Below are 8,994 nucleotides of genomic sequence, written 5' to 3' on the forward strand. Positions count from 1 at the left end.
TAGTTGTATCGAAGTTGTGAATGAAAAACGATTTATTAAGACGTGCGTACAGAGTTTTTGGCGCCGTTGCCTGAGATCACAATTTCGTGCACCAAGTTTTTGGCGCCGTTGCTGGGGATTGTTTGAGTTTGGACAACTGACGGTTCATCTTGTTGCTCAGATTAGGTAATTTTCTTTTTGTTTTATTTTCAAAAATATTTTCAAAAAAATTTTTTTCAAAAATTTCTCCCTTGTTTTCGAAAAAAAAAATTTTAAAATAAATGTTTTCAAAAATATATTTTTCTTCAGAATTTTTAAGAATGAATTCTAGTGTTTCATGATGATTTGTTGAATCCTGGCTGGCTGTAAGCCATGTCTAATCTTTTGGACTAGGGTTTCAACTTATCATCCCAAGAGCTTGTTGATCTTCACACACTTAGTTGCTCTATACATGGAAAGTATAAATATCTTCTAAAGCTTGGCTGGCTAGTAAGCCATGCCTAACCCTCAGATTGGAGCTTTAGACTAAGAGTACACGATTCCTGGAATTCATATTAAAAATTTTGGAATCCTTATTTTTCTTTTTCACACTAATTTTCGAAAAAAAATATAAAATAAAAATACAAAAAAATCACAAAATCATAAAAAAATTCAAAAATATTTTGTGTTTCTTGTTTGAGTCTTGAGTCAATTTCAAGTTTGGTGTCAATTGCATTTTTTCTAAAAATTCTCTGCATTTTTCGAAAAGTCATGCATTCATAGTGTTCTTCATGATCTTCAAGTTGTTCTTGATAAACCTTCTTGATTGATCTTCATATTATATTGTTTTGTGTTGTATGGTGTTTTTCATAGGCATTCTTGAATTCTTAGTGTCTAAGCATTAAAGATTTCTAAGTTTGGTGTCTTGCATATTTTCTTTGCATTAAAAAATTTTTCAAAAATAAGTTCTTGGTGTTCATCTTGATCTTCAAAGTGTTCTTGGTGTTCATCTTGACATTCATAGCATTCTTGCATGCATTCATTGTTTTGATCCAAAATTCTCATGCATTACATCATTTTCATGTTTTTCTCTTTCATCATTAAAAATTCAAAAATCAAAAAAATATCTTCCCCTTTTTCTCTCTCAAAATTTCAAAAATTAGATTTGACTTTTTCAAAAATTTTAAAAATCTAGTTGTTTTTATGAGTCAAATCAAATTTTCAATTTAAAAATCTTATCTTTTTCAAAATCTTTTTTAAAAATCAAATCTTTTTCATTTTTTTATTTATTTTCGAAAATTATAAAAATATTTTTCAAAAATCTTTTCTTAATCTTATATCATAATTTTCGAAAATCACATCATCAATTAATGTTTTGATTCAAAAATTTCAAGTTTGTTACTTGCTTGTTAAGAAAGATTCAAACTTTAAGTTCTAGAATCATATCTTGTGATTTCTTGTGAATCAAGTCATTAATTGTGGTTTTTAAAAAAAATCAAATCTTTTTTCAAAACTAATTTCAATCATATCTTTTCAAAAATATCTTTTTATCTTATCTTTTTCAAAATCATATCTTTTTCAAAAATTTGATTTTAAAATATCTTTTCTAACTTCTTATCTTCTTATCTTTTCAAAATTGATTTTCAAATTTGTTTCAACTAACTAACTAACTTTTTGTTTGTTTCTTATCCTTTTCAAAACTACCTAACTAACTACCCCTCTCTAATTTTCGAAAATACCTCCCTCTTTTTCAAAAATTCTTTCTAATTAATTAATTGTTTAATTTTTAATTTTAATTTGATTTCATTCCTAATTTTCGAAAATCACTAACTCTTTTTCAAAAATTCTTTTCGAAAACTTCCCCCTCCCATCTTCTTCTATTTATTTATTTATTTGCTAACATCTCTTCCTCACTCACCAAAAATCCGAACCCCCTCTCTCTCTCTGAGTTCAGATTTTCTCTTCTTCTTTTCTTCTACTCTTCTTTTCTTCTACTCACACAAGGATCTCTATACTGTGGTAAAAAGGATCCCTATTATTATTATTTTTCTGTTCCCTCTTTTTCATATGAGCAGGAGCAAGGACAAGAATATTCTTATTGAAGCAGATCCAGAACCTGAAAGGACTCTGAAGAGGAAACTAAGAGAAGCTAAATTACAACAATCCAGCAAGCACCTTTCAGAAATTTTTGAACAGGAAGAGGAGATGGCAGCCAAAAATAATAATAATACAAGGAGAATGCTTGGTGACTTTACTGCACCTAATTCCAATTTACATGAAAGAAGCATCTCCATCCCCACCATTGGAGCAAACAATTTTGAGCTGAAACCTCAATTAGTTTCTCTGATGCAGCAGAACTGCAAGTTCCATGGACTTCCATCTGAAGATCCTTTTCAGTTCTTAACTGAATTTTTGCAAATCTGTGATACTGTTAAGACTAATGGAGTAGATCCTGAAGTCTACAGGCTCATGCTTTTCCCTTTTGCTGTAAGAGACAGAGCTAGAGTGTGGTTGGACTCTCAACCCAAAGATAGCCTGAACTCTTGGGATAAGCTGGTCAAGGCTTTCTTAGCCAAGTTCTTTCCTCCTCAAAAGCTGAGTAAGCTTAGAGTGGATGTTCAAACCTTCAGACAGAAAGAAGGTGAATCCCTCTATGAAGCTTGGGAGAGATACAAGGAACTGACCAAAAAGTGTCCTTCTGACATGCTTTCAGAATGGACCATCTTGGATATATTCTATGATGGTCTGTCTGAATTAGCTAAGATGTCATTGGATACTTCTGCAGGTGGATCCATTCACCTAAAGAAAACGCCTGCAGAAGCTCAAGAACTCATTGACATGGTTGCTAATAACCAGTTCATGTACACTTCTGAGAGGAACCCTGTGAGTAATGGGACGCCTCAGAAGAAGGGAATCCTTGAAATTGATACTCTGAATGCCATATTGGCTCAGAATAAAATATTGACTCAGCAAGTCAATATGATTTCTCAGAGTCTGAATGGAATGCAAGCTACATCCAACAGTACTCAAGAGGCGCCTTCTGAAGAAGAGGCCTATGTCCTGAGAACCCTGCAATAGCAAAGGTAAATTACTTAGGTGAACCTTATGGAAACACCTATAACTCATCATGGAGAAATCACCCAAATCTCTCATGGAAGGATCAACAAAAGCCTCAACAAGGCTTTAATAATGGTGGAAGAAATAGGTTTAACAATAGTAAACCTTTTCCATCATCCACTCAGAAATAGACAGAGAACTCTGAACAAAATACCTCTAATTTAGCAAACTTAGTCTCTGATCTATCTAAGGCCACTGTGAGTTTCATGAATGAAACAAGGTCTTCCATTAGAAATTTGGAAGCACAAGTGGGCCAGCTGAGTAAGAAGATCACTAAAACTCCTCCTAGTACTCTCCCAAGCAATACAGAAGAAAATCCAAAAGGAGAGTGCAAGGCCATTGAAATGACCATCATGGCCGAAACCACAAAAGAGGAGGAGGACGTGAATCCCAAGGAGGAAGACCTCCTGGGACGTCCAATGGTCAATAAGGAGCTTCCCTCTGAGGAACCAAAGGAATCTGAGGCTCATCTAGAGACCATAGAGATTCCATTAAACCTCCTTACGCCATTCATGAGCTCTGATGAGTATTTCTCTTCTGAAGAGAATGAGGATGTTACTAAGGAGCAAGTTACCAGGTACCTTGGTGCAATCGTGAAGCTGAATGCCAAATTATTTGGTATTGAAACTTGGGAAGATGAACCTCCCTTGTTCACCAATGAACTAAGTGATCTGGATCAACTGACATTGCCTCATAAGAAACAGGATCCTGGAAAGTTCTTAATACCTTGTACCATAGGCACCATAATCTTTGAAAAGGCTCTGTGTGACCTTGGTTCAGGGATAAACCTCATGCCCCTCTCTGTAATAGAGAATCTGGGAATCTTTGGGGTGCAAGCTACTAAAATCTCATTAGAGATGGCAGACAATTCAAGAAAACAGGCTTATGGACAAGTAGAGGACGTGTTAGTAAAGGTTGAAGGCCTTTACATCCCTGCTGATTTCATAGTCCTAGATACTGGGAAGGATGAGGATGAATCCATCAACCTTAGAAGACCCTTCCTAGCCACAGCAAGAGCTGTAATTGATGTTGACAGAGGCGAACTAGTCCTTCAATTGAATGAGGACTCCCTTGTGTTTAAAACTCAAGGTCATCCTTCTGTAAACATGGAAAAGAGGCACAGTAAGCTTCTCTCAAAACAGAGTCAACCAGAGCCCCCACAGTTAAACTCTAAGTTTGATGTTGGGAGGCCACAATCAAACTCTAAGTTTGGTATTAAACTCCCATATCCAAACTCTAAATTTGGTGTTGGGGAGTCTCAACAATGCTCTGAACATCTGTGAGGCTCCATGAGAGCCCACTGTCAAGCTATTGACATTAAAGAAGTGCTTGTTGGGAGGCAACCCAATTTTTATTTATCTAATTTTTATTTTCATTGTTTTTCATGTTTTATTAGGTTCATGATCATGTGGAGTCACAAAATAAATATAAAAATTGAAAACAGAATCAAAAACAGCAGAAGAAAAATCACACTCTGGAGGAGGATCTCACTGGCGTTTAAACGCCAGTAAGGAGCATTGATGACAAGTCATCCTAGCCTATTTTAACCAGTCGTTTCCTTTTGTTTTCATTAGAATTATGCACTTTCTTGAACCATAAGCAAGCTAATTGAGTAGATTTTCATGTTTCCCTTGATTGAATCAACCATGTATAAATTCATGCCATTTCATGAGGTTTTATGCTAAAATTGTTGCATATTATGATAGAATGAATATCTCATGATTATGAGCATAGCTTTGATGAGTTTGGTTGATTAATTATAGGTGAAGAAAGCTTGGAGAAAGGTTGAAGTAAGAAGGAATAGCTAGGAGTAAAGAGAAGACAATGGAATAAGTGAAATTGAACCAGGAAGCAAAAAGCTGGACCTAAAGTTAGCATCAAACTTTTGCACAAACTTTTGGTTGAAAAGTTAGCCCCAACGTTAGCCCCCTAACTTGGAGGCTAACGTTGGAACTTGAACATCACTCCCTGGGTACCAAAAGTTTGCGCCAACGTTAGCCCCCTAACTTTGAGGCTAACGTTGGCACATGAAATTCACCCCTGGGCACCAAAAGTTTGCGCCAACGTTAGCCCCCTAACTTTGAGGCTAACGTTGGCATGAAGAAAACCTCCCTGGGCACCAAAAGTTTGCGCCAACGTTAGCCCCCTAACTTGGTGGCTAACGTTGGCACATGAAAATCACAAGGAGGAGCAAAAGTTTGCGCCAACGTTAGCCCCCTAACTTGGTGGCTAACGTTGGCGCCACAAGTACACAAGGTAAGGCCAACGTTAGGGCCAAAGTTAGACCCCTAACGTTGGCACCAACGTTCATATCAGCAAAGTGGTGTTAGCTGATATGAAAAGTTGGAGCAAAAGTTAGACCCCTAACTTTTGCTCAAACTTTTGGTCCAACTTTTGAAAAACTCAAACCCGGTTCAATTGGTTCACTTTGGTTCTTCTCCAAACTTCAAGAACAATCAGCCAAGGCCTCTTTCAACCCAATTCCACCAAGAGAAAAGGCCCAACTCAAGGCTTGAAGATCATTGGAAGAAAGTGTATAAATAGGATAGAATTCAAGTTCTTCGAAGAGCTTTCTTTTGGAGTTTTCATAATAGTTTTCGGAGAGCTTTGGATATTGAGTGATCTTTAATTTCTTTGTCTTGGGGAAGGAGAATTCACTTCTCTTCCTCTCCACTTTATTGCTTTCAATTTCAATTGCAATTGTCTTGGATTTTGGGTTGGAGAATTGAAGAAATTCTGTTTCAATCTCAACCTTGGATCTCACTGCTTTATTTATTGTTTGATTGGATTTCAATTTCTGTTAATTGCTCTTCATCCACTTTCTTTGAATTTCAATTACAATTTCTTGTTGGATCTAGGAAGGCATTGAGATCTAGACTTGGCTTTCTAGTCTCTGGGTCCTGAGATCTGATTTCCCATTTCAATTCTCTGTTTACTGCTTTATATGTTCATTTACTTTTCTGTTTCGGATCCGATTCAATCCCAATTCCCTTTTACTCTTCTGTTTAATGCAATTTAACTTTTCCTTGTTTAAATCCAAGCCCCAATTCCCTTTACAATTCCAGCCGTTTACATTTCTTGCATTTTAAGATTCCGCTATTTACATTTCTTGCATTTTAAGTTTCTGCTATTTAATTTCTTGCTCTTTAAGATTCAGCAATTTAATTCCCTGTTCTCTTTACTTCCATGCAATTTAATTTTTGCAAATCACAAAACACTCAACCAAATCTTGATTCGCTTGACTAAATTAACCACTAAGCTAAAATTGCTCAATCCTTCAATCCTTGTGGGATCGACCTCACTCCCGTGAGTTTTTATTACTTGATACGACCCGGTACACTTGCCGGTTAGATTTGTGTGTTTTGGGAGAAATTTATTTTTCACCAAAATACTCATCAAGTTTTTGGCGCCGTTGCCGGGGATTGATTAGATTGACAATGATTAAGTGAGGTGGTGATCTAGATCAAGCACTTTTTCTTTAATTTTGATTAACCCACTAACTGTTTGATTTTTTGCTTAAACTAACTAACACTTCAATCTGGCAGTAAATTGAAGTGTCACTGATTTTGTGCATTTCTCATGCTCTGCTTGTATGTCAGGTACAAGAAGAACCATACCCAATTTTCATGAACAAGACGAAAGAACTCTCAGGAGGTTAAGAAGAGCTGAAAGAGGGAAAAACATTGTTGGAGAAGAGGAATCAGACGAAGAATTCCAAGAGATGGAGGAACATTTAACCAATCCACCAGGTGGAGAAGACAACAACAATGACAACCCACCCCAGAGGAGAGTTTTGGCTTCCTATACCTTTGCAAATCCTAGACATTGTGGGAGCAGCATCTTGGCTCCAAATGTCAATGCTAACAATTTTGAACTCAAACCACAACTCATCACCTTGGTTCAGAACAATTGCTCTTTTGGTGGAGGACCACTTGAGGACCCACACCAACATTTATCCACTTTCTTGAGGATATGCAACACTGTCAAAACTAATGGAGTGCCCCCTGACAGTTACAAGCTGATGCTATTCCCATTTTCCCTCAGGGACAAGGCCACTCAATGGTTGGAATCTTTTCCAAGGGACAGCATCAACAACTGGGATGATTTGGTAACCAAGTTTCTTGCCAAATTTTATCCTCCTCAGAGGATTATAAGGTTAAAGGCTGAGGTTCAAACATTTACACAAATGGAGGCCGAACCTATCTATGAGGCATGGGAGAGGTACAAGGCTCTGATCAGGAAATGTCCCCCTGCCATGTTTAATGAGTGGGAAAAGCTTCAGAACTTCTATGAAGGCTTAACACTGAAATCCCAGGAAGCTTTGGATCATTCAGCTGGAGGTTCCTTGCAACTCATGAAAACTGCAGAGGAGGCTCAAGAACTCATTGATATGGTGTCCAACAACCAATATTTCTTTGATCATCAAAGAGGCCGCCAACCATCACAAAGGAGAGGAGTAATGGAGCTAGAAAGAGTAGATTCAATCCTAGCTCAAAACAAGATGATGCAGCAGCAAATACAACAACAATTTGAGCAAATGGCCAAGAGGATTGATAGTCTCCAAGTTGCAGCAGTTAACACTAGCCAACCATCAACCACATGGGGACAGAGTGAAGAAACTCAAGAAGAACAACAACAAGAGCAAGTACAGTATATGCACAACCAAGGACCAAATGAAGTGTATGGTGATACATACAATCCATCCTGGAAAAACCACCCAAACCTCAGATGGGGAGATAACCATACCCAAAACCAACAACCATGGCAGAGGAACTCAAACCAACACAACCCAAGAAGCAACCAAAACCACAACCAGCAGCAAACTAACCAAAACCCCTACAGAAAACCTCAAAACAACTACCCCAACCTCAACCAATACCAATCTAATAACCAACCCACCAACCAAAATGCCTACCATCCACCACCCACATCTCATAACCCACCTCAAGTATCACCTGAAGCCCAAAGAATCACTCACTTGGAGGCCATGATAGACAAAATGTTGAAACACCAGGAAATGGTAACCAAGAATCAGGAAGCCTCCCTGAAGAGCCTAGAGAGACAGATGGGGCAACTCTCCAAGCAAGTATCTGTTGAGAGACCTTCAAACTCACTGCCCAGTGACACAATTCCAAATCCCAAGGAGGAATGCAAGGCAATACAATTAAGGAGTGGGAGAACATTGATAAGCAACAATGGCACTACAAGGAAGCAAGCAGAGAACATCAAAGAACCAACGGAGGATGAGAAGCAAACAAAGGCAGATGAGGCTAAGGAGCAAGTTGTGATGCCAAACAAAAGCACTGAGAAACTTAAAGAGAAGGACAACCAGCCACATAGCTCAACGGAAGTAGCTCAGGGACAGCAGCAAATAGGAAAGAGTATCACACCTCCACTGCCATATCCCCAGAGGTTTAACAAAGAGGTTAAAGACCAGCATTTTCACAAATTCCTTGAGATTTTCAAGAAGCTAGAAATTAATATCCCCTTGGCTGAAGCACTTGAGCAAATGCCTCTGTATGCCAAATTCTTGAAGGAGCTTGTCAACAAGAAAAGAAGCTGGGATGAGAAAGAAACCATAATGATTACTGAGGAATGCAGGGCCTTGATTCAAAAGGGGCTTCCTCCCAAGCTTGAGGACCCAGGGAGCTTCCTGTTGCCTTGCACCATTGGGGAATTGACCATCACTAAAGCAATGTGCGATCTCGGAGCAAGTATTAACTTAATACCATCTTCCTTGGTGAAAAAGATGCATATAGAGGAAGTCAAACCAGTACAAATGTCTCTGGAGCTGGTAGACAAGTCAATGGTATACCCCAGGGGTGTAATTGAAAATCTTTTGGTCAAGGTGGACAGTTTTATATACCCTGCTGATTTTGTGGTTCTAGAATCAAACGATGATGATGGTGACTCTGTTAT

The 8,994-nt window shown here is 38.0% G+C and overlaps 1 non-coding gene across 1 annotated transcript; it reads right to left on the reverse strand.

Moving 5' to 3' along the window:
* Window positions 1-2,559: 2,559 nt before the first annotated feature.
* Window positions 2,560-2,667, reverse strand: LOC148544672 (small nucleolar RNA R71). The gene has a single exon (XR_015901855.1). It is a non-coding gene; the product is annotated as a small nucleolar RNA R71 (small nucleolar RNA).
* Window positions 2,668-8,994: the final 6,327 nt, after the last annotated feature.

Source organism: Arachis ipaensis, chromosome B9, assembly GCF_059453495.1.
Source record: "Arachis ipaensis isolate K30076 ecotype BB chromosome B9, ASM5945349v1, whole genome shotgun sequence".
NCBI lineage: Eukaryota > Viridiplantae > Streptophyta > Magnoliopsida > Fabales > Fabaceae > Arachis > Arachis ipaensis.